Source organism: Epinephelus fuscoguttatus, linkage group LG17, assembly GCF_011397635.1.
Source record: "Epinephelus fuscoguttatus linkage group LG17, E.fuscoguttatus.final_Chr_v1".
Taxonomy (NCBI): Eukaryota; Metazoa; Chordata; class Actinopteri; order Perciformes; family Serranidae; genus Epinephelus; species Epinephelus fuscoguttatus.
In genome coordinates, this window is record NC_064768.1 from 30695032 (window position 1) to 30707801 (window position 12770).

General features: G+C 42.6%; 1 protein-coding gene across 3 annotated transcripts in view; it reads left to right on the forward strand.

The window, feature by feature from the left end:
• Positions 1–6539: 6539 nt before the first annotated feature.
• The window catches only part of col16a1 (collagen, type XVI, alpha 1), a 90807-nt gene continuing 84576 nt past the window's right edge, over positions 6540–12770 (forward strand). For all 3 annotated transcript variants that reach the window (XM_049602674.1, XM_049602677.1, XM_049602675.1), the window contains exon 1: positions 6540–6840. The gene's annotated coding sequence lies outside the window, so the exon portion shown is untranslated. The remainder of the gene's footprint in view (positions 6841–12770) is intronic.

Sequence of the window (12770 nt, forward strand, 5' to 3'; positions counted from 1 at the left end):
CTTAAAGTGGTGTCCAAATATGGAGCAGGTGCATTCAAAAGAAGGGCAAAGCAGAGTTAAAGTTGAGCATAAGGTGAGGCAAAACTTAGTGCTGACAGAATGAAGCTGGTCAGAGCGAGGCCTCGCATCTCGTAAATCATAGAACATTTTCCGACCACCATACGATGCCGGCTGACTAAGTCATTGATCCTCCTTCTTAGAGATGGTCCCCTGCTGAGAGCTGGAACTCAGCCAAACCCACCAACCTTGCACTTTAGGTGTGAATGTAATGGATCACACTATCACACATATTATGCACAATATACACACACCCAGCCAGTAAAACTTGGACTCGTCTAACCAGGCCACATTCAAAAGCCTTGTGTTCCCTGTCAATTTGTTTAACAACGGCACAGACTGATTTGAGATGAGGCCAATTTCGTCGCAACCCGCGCCTCCCCCAAGGCTCTGAATTTTTACGATGATATCTCAGTCGTGGATCCTTCACGGCAATCTTTTACTTTGTTTTATTGTTTTTCGTCTCCCCTTTTTTATGATGAAGCATTTATGATCGCGTCTCTCAGGGTTGTCATCACAATTTAGTCCCACCAGGCGAGGATATGAATGGCTCATATGCATGTGAACTGGAGCATTTACATCAATTCTCATTGAAACTGTAGTCGCATGCCGCTGCGTGGCCTGATTTTCTTGTACGCAGAGAGGAGCTGTGAAGAACTGGAAGAAAAGACAAATCTGTTACCCGTATGTTGCTCTCAGGAGGCCTCTGAAACAGCATCCTTTCATGTATAATACAGAGACCTTCAAAATAATTGCCTCTTTCTTGTCAATCTTTTCTCTTCTTTATTCTCCGTCTCACACACACGCACACAACACTCACAGCACCTTTGAAGGAAAGGTCTAGTAATTATTGTATGCAATTTTCTTCTGCACTGGCAACTTTGGAATAGAGCACTATAAAGCAGAAAAACTTTGGCAGAGAGATTTATCTTAGCTTCTTAATCAATGACATTTATCGATGATGACAAAGTGGATGAGGAAGATAGCTACAAGTGGATTATGATGAAAGAGTGTTTGTGAGGCACCAAAGATGAAGTGTACCTGAGACAGCGTTTGTGTGACGGAGGTTTTCTTGTGCAATAGGTTCCTCTCACCGTATCTTCATGGAGATGCAGTCTGTGCGATTGCAACTTTAATGAACAGAAAAGAGAGCCTGTAGAAATGTGAATCTTGTAAGAATACAGCCAGTAATCCCCATCAAGAGATCACATGATAACACCTGAGGCAGGCGCATATTTATTTCCTAGGATAGTGAAGGAATGACCCGCCTTACACTGCCTTACTCTGCCTCTGATTGGCCTATCCCGACAGTCTTACCCTAACCCTAACCAGTCTCACTCTTCTTGCCTAAACCTAACCAATGCAACCAACAAAGGCAACGAGTACTAGCCAATCATAGGGAGAGAAGGGCGGGTCATTGCAAGAGTGGGTCATTGCATTGGTCATTGCATCGCCACAAGTAGCGCAAGCACAAGCACTCCTGCCCACACAAGACACGCCTTCTTTAGGTTCCATCAAAGACGGTCCACTGCGAGTCAGTTTCCTGTATCAGTGTCACGTGGGGTTCGCGACCACCGCGCCCCTTTAGGAGACTAACAGCAGGTCCTGAGTCCATTGACTTCAGTGGGAGAAACAAACGTGATTACAGATTATGGCCGATTCTTTCGGCCCACAGTCACGGAAGCAGATATTGGACCTGTTTATCACAAGCCACATATCTTCAGAACATTCCGACACCAAAATGGTAAATTTCAGACGGACAAATCAGGAGAAAATTTGCTTTGTTCAAGACCTGTCTCTGTCTCAACAACACACTCTCAAGAGATCTGGCAACAGATAATCTCCTCTCTGGTGCTGAAATCAGTGCAGTTTCACCAAAGATACTGGATTTAAAAATTATTTTTTCCTTACTGGCCGTAAGCTAATTAAGTAAACGGTCTGTGAAAAGTTTTTTTTTCTAGTGGATGTCTTAGTTACAACATGATTGAGTGGCATTTATTTAGTTTTGGGAAATCAAGATGTCTAGAAAGCATCAGTGGCTGCAGCTGACAGGGACAGCTAACATCAGGATGTCATCTGTTAAAAGCCTCCTGTTGTTGGATACGACATGAAACTACTCCAGTTAGCTCAATCATGTTGTAACTCAGACATCTGCTGGAAAAAATATTTTTTCGGACCGTTTATTTATTTAGCTTACGGCCAGTAAGGGTACACACATGTTGACAGAAGTGAGGTTGGGGATACTCGTCTTTGATTGGGCTATGGGGGACAACGCCTACTTAAGAGACCGGAAATGTATACCATTCCATACAATGGGAGTATATTGTAAGTGGGCCATCTTGTAGTAATCCAGTATCTTTGGTGCCATCACTTTACCCTGCCTTGATTCATTTGTTCTTACTTTAACCTCCACCATGCTGGGTGTGACCTGTAAGTGAATTTCTTTACTTCGTATTTGATTTACTTGTAGTATCGTACACAATTTCTGACAGACTGTTGACAATCGTTTGCTCTCTTTGCAAAAGTAAAACCACACACAGATTTATAGGAATCTACAGGAGATAAAAATGAAATGAATCCGCTTTGCATTTTTAACCTTGGACTCCTGCCTCATCTATGGGTCTCTGAAACACACCCACTCTACCCACGAGCTATCTGACTTAAACTCTAACAATATCTAACTGTGAAATTTAAACACCTCTGAATGTTCAGCATTGAAATGTTAAACCTTGACAACCATGGTTTTACATTCAAGTGGCTTGAGTTTTCAAGGAGCTTATTTCAAGCTGTAAATAAGAAAAACTGTAATATTAAGTATTTGAGAGTTCACAAATTTAAAAATAGTGCCCAACACTCAAACAAGCATCACCAGGCATGATATAAGGCTGCACTTGCAGTGGACACAGTGGTGCTTTGAGATAAATGCTAACACCAGAATGCTAAGATGCAGTTCATCCTGATGGTAGGGCATTAATGTCTATAACACAATTTCATGTCAGTCTAGCCAATAGTTCTTGAGAAATTTCACTATGAACTTTAAAATGTTAACCTCATGACCAGTGTTGAGGTTACTTTTGAAATGTAATATCTTACAGATTACCCTGTTAAATATGTAATATATAATGCGTATTTCATTTGTTTACTTTTTGATTACTTTTCTAACAAATGTTTTAAACTGGGCAATAAAGTTAAAGTCCTAAAAGCACAAGTGTTGCGCTCATATTTGTCCCAACAGTTTTGCTGAACCATGTTGTCTAAAATATATAAAAAGATTTTCCTGCACAGCAAAAAGATGCAAAGCAGCAGAATGAATGTTATTCTGCTTATAAGCATTTTACCAAGAGGAATATATTTGGACGTAACCCCGCTGCAATCACTGACATTTTGATAACACTCTAAAAAAGGATCCACTGGTTAAACTTTAAAAAATTAAGGTAACAATTTGCATGATTTTTTTTAAGTAGTTCCAGCTCAGCCATTATTGAGTCAGTCCTATGAGGGTTTTTTTTTTAATCTGACAAACTCAATTAGTTTAGTAACATGATTTACTTTGACATCAAAGAACTGAATTAGGTCGAACCAGAAAGTTGTGTTTTATATTTAGAGGAATTATTATTTAATTTAAGATATTCTAGCGTATTATTTTAATTTTGTCCTACTCAAAAAAGTTTTAGATTTTGACCAACTTCTTAAAAATAAGTTGCCAGCTGACTAAAACACATCACTGAATCACTGATTTTGTACTGGGAACTGTTTCATGTAACTAGTTACTCCACAACACATGTCATAAAGCTAGAGAAAGTCAGGATAACCAAAATCATTATAACACTGTGACTGTACATGTTGTGTTTTTTTTTTGTTTTTTTTAAGGTAAACTATACTCAAATTCCCTAAAATTCAGTTCAGAATAAAAAAATCAGGTCAAGTAAAAATAAATAAATAAAATGAGGTTCTCAAATTAGATTGTTCAAATTCAGTTTCCAAAATTCAGGATAAAAAATTAAAACCTGAACACTGTCTGCCAAATATAAGCAACAGGCCTTTTCCACAGCACACATTTTTACTTGGTGTAGGAAAAGCTCAGGTGAAACTGACGACCCAAACAGTGGCTCAGTTCCATTTAGTGTCCCAATAAGCTGTTCTGGTCGTCCAGTATGCACAATACCAGGGCCTTCACTTAGGGGAATGCCAGTATCATTAATATTATTAGATACACCTGTGCTTTTCCTACTATGACATGTCAGTCGTGGAAAATGTCTCATGAGCCCGGTCTGTCGGGTTACTTTCTGTCAGTATGATGCAAGAAAGATGAACTGACGGGTGACTGGAAACTCCAGATAATGTTTCACACACCATTTTCTGTCAATTTATAAAACAGAAAAAAACATCTGAATTTGCACTGAACATAACTTGATGGAATTTTTCCAGGATGAATACATACATTCAGAATTCTGTCTTTTAAAGGAAAGTATTACACTGCTATTCAGAGGTATTTAAATTTCAACATTTCAGTTCAGCAGTGGGTACATTTTTAAAACAAGCTTTTCAGCTGCTCATGAAATTATTGTAGCCTTTCTTTGCTACCATATTACAGTAGCACACACATGTGCGCAAACACTTGCCCAGACGTCCCACAGACAGAGGCCTTATTACTGTTTCCACCAATGCTGTGAGTTCAAAAAGGTCTCATCCAGGTCAACATGTCGTTCAAAGGTTGCAGCATTGCTTGACAGCTGCAAAAGTCATTGATGGAGCACAAACATCATTCCCCTCTTACACAGAGGCTTTGCTGGAACTGACCTTTTGCTAAGCCCCGCCCCTTTGTGATGGTCCGACAAGCTGTCGCAGTAAGCATGGAGCCCACACTGTAATATATATTATCATATTTTTGTAAAACTGAAACAGTGATTCCAGAGAGAAGCAGACAGAGGGGTCTACAGTCTGTGTTTGAAGGATATATCCAGGATGTCAAACTGACTCAGCAGCAACTACAGGTTAAAAAGACAAAGATAGTTAGAAGCTAAAGCCGAACTATAGGCTACAGATCACAGTGTACAAGTGAACCACCACATCACTGCTGATCGCCACACAAGACAATGAATATAAAGGGAAACTTTGCTGGTATTGAACCAGCTGTGTGGCATCACAGTGTGTGCAGATGCACCTGGACCTCCACCGCCAGACTGTCGGGGAGCTCCGTGGGAAGTCAAACAACGTTCATCTGTGCACAATGCGATGACACAGAGCTGGTTGAATATCAGCAAAGAGTCCCTGCTTCCCTTCACTGGTTCCTGTACAGCAGGGTCGGTCTTTGTTTCACCATTATAATCATTACAAAGCAAAAGCAGCATGTGTATACATTCAGTAGGCTGTATCTTCAGTAGCTAGCTAGCTAACCCTACACTTTTAGGGTTTGATTCTGGTTTTGGAACAGGGAAGAAACGTATATCTTTTTCCAACCTCTCCAGGTAATGAGTATCATTAATACACAACGTGCCCCAGGCACAACATTTAGCTCCAAATCCACAAAACCAGCCTGAAAATGAAGGAAATCCGAGTCAGTGGAGCACAGCTGTGTTGTTGTCGGACCCTGGTCTGAGCCGGCCTGATGCTACATTATGATTGGCCAGTCTGCGTCCGGGGTCAATTCACCAAGCTGCTGTTGCCTTCTCTCTGATTATCCTGTTTTAACTTTATTATCTATCTCTGGGCTACAGGCTGATGAGAAAGTGAAAGATAACAGTTTGGTAAGGAAGTTGACCTCTGAACAGAGGACAGAAATAAATATCTTGAAGATGCATGCAGTCCTCAGTACCTATTCAGCCACAGCAGAGGGGGGGATGCCCACATAAATCAAATGCCAAAGTGATATTTATGCGCCTCCTGAACTATTTACTTACTGACAATAAAGGTGGAATTTATGTGGCTATTAAGACGAGTGTTTCTGAATGGTCAGGGGCTGCAACCGAGGCCACTTTATGGATTGGATGCAATAAAACCCAGTGATAAAACAATATGGAAGCTGTGGACCTGACCGTCAATCAAAGGTAAGGATGATAAGCAAGTTCATTAATTTTAATGGAATAAATTCCTCTTAATAATGCAGCAGCCGTGCTGCCATTATCTATATTTCTTGTCTTAATACAGTGCTTTAACCCAGGCTGAATGAAAGTTTTCCTTACCCTCCAGTAAGCCATGAATCAAACAGTGAGAGGTGAGGGGGAGGATGGGGAGGGTGAGGGGGTAGAGGGTACAGGGAGGGTAGGGGCCTTGGTAGAGAGATTAGAGAGATGCCCCGGGCTCATTTCCCAGCTCTGTGGACAAGGTGATGTCACCACACATTTTACTGAGGGATCTCCCATAGAGGGAGGAAGGGAGAAAGAGAGGAGGAGGAGAGAGGGGTGTTGTTGAAAGGAGACAGGAAGAGAGATAGGCAGGGGCAGGAGATAGAGAGTGAAGGAAAAAAAGTAACCGAGAGGAGGAAAGGAAAGGGGGAGTCGAGGAGGGATAGAGAGACTTGGGATTTGGATTGTGTGCATGAGAGAAAGAGGAGAGGAGAGGGGAGGGGAAAAGTTGGACACGGACAATCTTGCAGCAACTTTTTTTTCTTCTTTCCTTTCTCTGTGGAGGAAGCCTCAAGAAAGAAAGTCAACGGGACAAAAGGCACACTGGATTACATTTGAATTGCATTTGCATCGCCCTGCAGGATTCCCCTGGATACATACAGGCGTTTATTTCCGGATTAATGTGGTCGCAAATTTGTGGATTTATCAATAGTTGAAGGTATGGCTTTTATAGACGTGTTGGCGATGCTTGAAATGTGTGAAGGCTTTGTAAGTTTCAAAGAGACGTCGCAGTGACGGCAGTGGGGCTGTAGTTTGTGAAATGACTGCAGTGGAAGTTTATGCGAAACTTTTGCAGTGTTGCAACACTCTGCAGGCGTTATTATTCAGCAGATGACCAGGTCACTATTCAGCACAATATACAGTACAAGCCCCTGTGGGATTATCACAATGATAGTAAAGAAACATGTCATGATTTTAGGAGATAAATTACAACTCTGATGCACTCACTTTGTCCCAGTGGAGATCATTAAAGGTAAAGCTGCAGAGTATTCCTGACACATTGTTGTATTTCTTTATTGGATCTTGCAAAAAAACTTTGAAACCACAACTTGTTGGTAGCTGCTGGCAAAAGTGATGCAGATTTTCCCTTCATATCTGAGCCTACATATGACACATTATTACTGTAAACCCTCATGGCATGCATCCAAACCCCCTGCAGCACGGAAAAGCCTCAGAGCAGCCCCGTGTTTGGATCTGCTACATGCATATCATTCAGGCTCAGTAATGTCTGAGCTTTGCTCTGACTTCAGATCAGTGTCCACAGTCTGAGTTCTTGCCTCTAACATGACCTGGGGGGGGAAGTAAGTGCTGAGGAGGAATCTTGAAGTGGCATCTGTTTTCCTCATTACCCAGGCACCCCGTGTTTGCTGGTTTTGCATCCTGCCTGTGCACCCATCTTGAAAGTTTTCTCTTCAACATTGTTGCACTAGCCTGTTTAATTCACCAGAGTGCTGCCTCTTGAGAGGAAATCTGTTTTATTTTCCTGATGAGATGTGTCAGTCTCTCCAATATGTTTCCTCTTCACATTCAGTAAACAACGGATATCTTTTTTTCATAGGGTCATATCAATGAAAAACAATCTTAAAAGCTTGGAAACTCTTGTAAGCTGCAGTATCTCCAGGGACACTTTTCCCGTGCGCTTACAGGTTCTACTCCTGCTTCCGACCCTGGGGAATATAGTCCTGTAAACATTACAAATTGGTGTCCTTGAATTTTACTACGCATTAAATGTTGCCCACTTAACCTGCTGCAGGCTGCACATGCAGTGTTTAGCTGTGGGCCTCGCACCATCTCTTTCATTTACTGCTTCCTATTCCAGACTGTGCTGTGGGCCTGCAGCTGATTGTATCATCCACTTATTCTTTGTTTATTCAGGTCAGCAGTGAAGTGAACATTAAGCCATCAGAAATGGTCAGCATTCACCAGGTCATCCACCCGCTGAAGGCTGACTCAACCATGCATAGTAGGCCAACCAGTATGGCATCAGAGTAGGCGTCACTCGACATAATTACTTCTGTATGAGGACCTCAAGTGCCCATGGCAGACGAACTTTGAGGCAGCCATGAGTAGAGGGAGGGTTGTATGTATTCAACACTCCCTCCTTTTTTTTCGCAGTCTGTAACTGTGCTGGCCTGTTTCTCATTCACAAATTTCCAAAAAAAAAAAAAAAAACGCCCTGCACACAGCCCAGTATGTAAGACTAGTAATAACTTGCCTCAGTCTACCCTGAGTGTCACATAGATTCGAATATTGCCTTTGCTAGTTTGCAAGTATCTATTGCTCCCGGTCAGTGAATATCTGGAGTGTCTATCAAAGCCTCAGGGCATCTTTTGTTACTTTCATTCATGCCGAGCTCCCCGTTGTAACAGGTCTGCAGTGCACTCTCAGGTTTGGCCTGAAGCACATCTGAAGCTCCGGGAGCCAGTGTTGCTGTGTTGTTATGTTCATGATGACATATCAGAATTATAGTAAAGGGAACCTTCTGACTGTCAAAAAACCTTCAACAGAAATGCTCCGATACTTCCTGTCTGGCAAAAAGAACTCCGGGCATGCCTGAAAAGATGGCAGCATATTGAGTGATGTCAACATCCATCTTCTTCTTATTGTTGCCATGCAAACAGCTTGGCTCTTTGAATAGTAATGTCGGCTTGTCGGTCCATCACTTTGCTCCAGACTGAGACTGTCTCAACAACTGTTAGATGGATTGCCATGACATTTATTCTAGCTATTCATGTACCTCAAAGGATAAAGCCTCGTGACTTTGGTGATCCCCTACCTTTTGCTATAGCACCACCAGCAGGTCAAAGCTCTTACATATTCTGTTAGATATCTCAACAGCTGCCTCTCGGATTGGCACGAAATATGGCCAAAACATTCATGGCTCCCACAGCATGAGTCAGCTGACTTTGGTGATCCTCTGACTTTTCCTCTAGCATCATCATAAGGTTGACATTATAGTTGAGTAAAAACAACTGTTGGTTTAATTGCCATGAAATTTGGAACAAAGACATATGAAAAATATGTGACGTAGCCATCAGTGTCAGCTGTGTTAAGTGTAAATTAGTAAATGTCAACAGGCTAAAATGCTAAAATTAAGATTGTGAATATTGTAAACATTATGCCTGCTAAGCATTTTGTGCATCTGGCCGAAGCATCGCTGTGCTTAAAACTTTGATCATACTCCAGGATGGACATGGACATCAACAGCTACAGACACTAGGGTCGGGTATCAGACTTTGTGGTTTTAAGAGTACTTGTCAAATTATGTTGAACTACTGAGTGCTTCTTCACGCTAAATCAGTCGGTGCCAAATTCTAGTACTTGAGAGCACAAAGCTTAGAATATAAAGAGAGTAAGACTATGTCACCTCTGCAGCTTGTTCAAGCTACAGTGAGTCATAGCAATGACTAGCAAAAAGCGGTGGCAAGTGTGATTACACTTTTTAAATTTGACACTGACAGTGTTTACTCTGAGACACACACAACAGCATTCTTACTCTGCGCCCTTCTGAAAGACTGAGACGGGCTGAATGTTTAAAGGACAGGTTTGGGAGGGGAGAAGGAGATAGGGAGGCGGCTTATTTTATCTGGTGTGTGAAATGTTATAAATAAATGAATTGCAGCTGTACTTATGAAGGTACTAAACATGGAGGGTTAGTGGTCTGAACCAAGAGTCAAGTCATTGCTACTGAATTCCAAGTACAGGTATCCTTTCAAATGTGAATGCAACCCACCCTATATTGGACATGCACGTGCACACACTTTTGGGGGCATGTGTACGTTTTCCACATGGGGCAACATGATGGCGACCTCCTGACAGCAAGAAGAAGCGCTCATGTGTTGGTTGTATTTGGTCAAACATCATAAGGAAGTGTGTGTGACCGCTTAACAAGAATAGGACCAAGGGTGAGAAATACAGTACCTACATACAGTTCAGGAAACAATCATCCAGTTTCCTTTTTTAGTGCATGTGCAGTCGGGGTGCTTATACTGTGGTCAGTTCGGTCACAAAGTTTGGTCTGCACATGGACATACCCAGAGGGGTCTGCTCTGAACCTTGCGGACTTGGGTAGATGATGTAATTTCAGTTACGCTCATGGCAACGTGGAAATCTCCATCTCCAACGTGGAAATCTCTTGACTGCGGATTTCTATTCTTCTTGTGGTCACAGGGCTGCAGACAGTCCAACAACATTTCAGTTCTCTTTATGGATGCTTCTTTCCACTTACTCCAATAGTCCATGATGTAACAATGGGCTTTGTCACAGTGTGTTAGCCAAAACTCATGAACATCTTTCTTCTTATGTGTCAGTCTGACATACTTTTTCTGTCTTTCTCATCCCATCTTTGTATCTCTGCCCCCCCTTGCCTTCTGTTGCGCACATGTTATACTGTATATGTTATATATGTCAGTGCATGCATGCATGCATGTCAAGCTGTCTACTGATTTGGCCAGTCTTCTGTTTTATGGCTGCATTCCTGTCAACTTTTAGTGGACTTTCCTACACACTCTCTGCTGAGAGGACTTTCTCTGGAGGATTCAGTCAGGGTCATGACCACACAGTCAGATCAGGAGGTTGTTTCCACTGCCCAGCACCTAAACCATTCTTGACTGTGTATGTGTTTGTTTGTGCGAGTTAGAGCAGGGTAGACTGGAAGCAGATACCCAGGGAATGAGCCGTCCATCAATCTTGTTGCTACAGAATGCTGGGAGAGACAGCTGGAAAAGCAGTGAACCCTCAAATATTACATGACTGACACATTTATGCAGGGTTCTCCAATTTAAACAGATGGAAAGGAGTCTAAACAGTGGGCTACTGGTTCACTGTTATTTAATCATCCGTGTCTGGGTGGCTAATAAGCAATTCTCTTGTCGGGCCATAGAGAGGACATGTTTCATTTAACTCTGTCAGAGTGTGTTCCTCCAAACAGGCTTGTGTTGGGGCTGTTGTTCCATCTGTAAGCGCTGGCAATGATGATGAAATGTGTGACAACAAAAATTGCTAAGCATTGAGCTCAAATTACCTCCATTGTTATAAAGGACAATATCAGTGCCTCTTTTGTCAGTGTATTCAAGCCATTAATAGTCTGGAACTCGTAGCTGAACTGGAAATAGGCAATAGGTCTGGACCTAGAACCAAAATGACCCCTAGAACTACTGAGCAGGTCTGTTTCTTTAAGGGAGACACATTTTTGTCAAAACAATACATCCATGCTGAAATGATAAGGCCTGTGTTGTGATTGTAGAGGTTGGTCACCACTTCTGTCTGCCAGGCTTTTAGCACTGGAAGACTTTCAGATCTGTCATTGTTTTCCTTCCTGTATTGGCTCCGTACTCAGTGACCCGATCACTCGCAGGCCTGCTTACCGGGCTCATGGCCAGTCCAGAGGCCAAGCCCAGTGGCCTAACCCCGTACTTCCTCTATCTGCTGTGGCCAGCCGGGTGGCCCGTGAAGCTGCAGATGGGAGTGCGGAGAGAGGAGGAGAAAGGGAGACATCCATAGCAACACATATTAGAAAGCCTATTAAATTGTTTTGGATTATGGCCAGATAATAACAGCAATGAGCTGTAACTTTCCCTCAGCCTGTGTTCTCTGGACTGTGATGCATTATGTATTATGTACTGTGTGAACTTTCTTATTATTGTGATCATGTGGCATGAAGCCTGTAATAATGGCTGCAGCTTTAGAGTGCTCAAACTCTCCGTCTAAGGCTTTGATTAACTGTCCACCCATCCAACTGCAGGGGAAAACTTTTTTTTAAAATTCATTCTTATTGCTGTTTAGCTTGCAGCTACTTTTATATAAAGTCTCCATGTTGTCCGCAGTACACACAAATCAATTGTGCCATTGCGTGATTAGACAGTGTCTTGCTAAGATCTTGCTCTTCTCATAAAATGGCAACCTGGCCTTTTAAAATGGAAGAAAACAGGGCAAGCAACCACACACTGAGTCAGCAGCTCCCAAAATTGAATGCAAAATTCACAATGTGGGGCATGTCAAGCTGTCCTTGTTATTTCAGAGCATAATTTGAAACGCTGTCCTCCACCACATTGTCCTGTTAGCAGCAAGCTGCGGGCAGTCAGGTCAGGCTAGATGGTATTCACACAGTGTCCTCCACCGGGCAGGAGCGCCACATTGTGTACCCTCGGGGGAGCATGGGGTCATTTCTCCTGGCAGACGGGACAGGTGTGTGCACAGAGACACAGTCTGCTCGCCTGCCTGCCTTGAGGGCCCTGCTGTACCTGTAAACACTGCAGAGTTATAGGGTCCTCACACATGCAGAGGGCAAGTCCAGGTCAGCTGGGATGTGTTTATGTGAATCGGAGTGAGCACTGTTGGTGTGTTTATGTGCGTGCATTCTTGTGTGTGTGTTTATGAATAAAGGGTTATAGTAAGAAGAGGGACTGTGGAGACTGAATGTAATGATTATTTAGACGTGGCATGTATTTTAATCTGTGCATGAATGTGTGTTTGTGTGTGCGCTTGTTGTAGGCCACGTGGAAGCATCTGGTGTACACAACCATGGCTCCAGTGGAATAGTCTCCAGATGTGTTTGTGTGTTTTGGCCCCTCTGTGCGTTTGACTCTG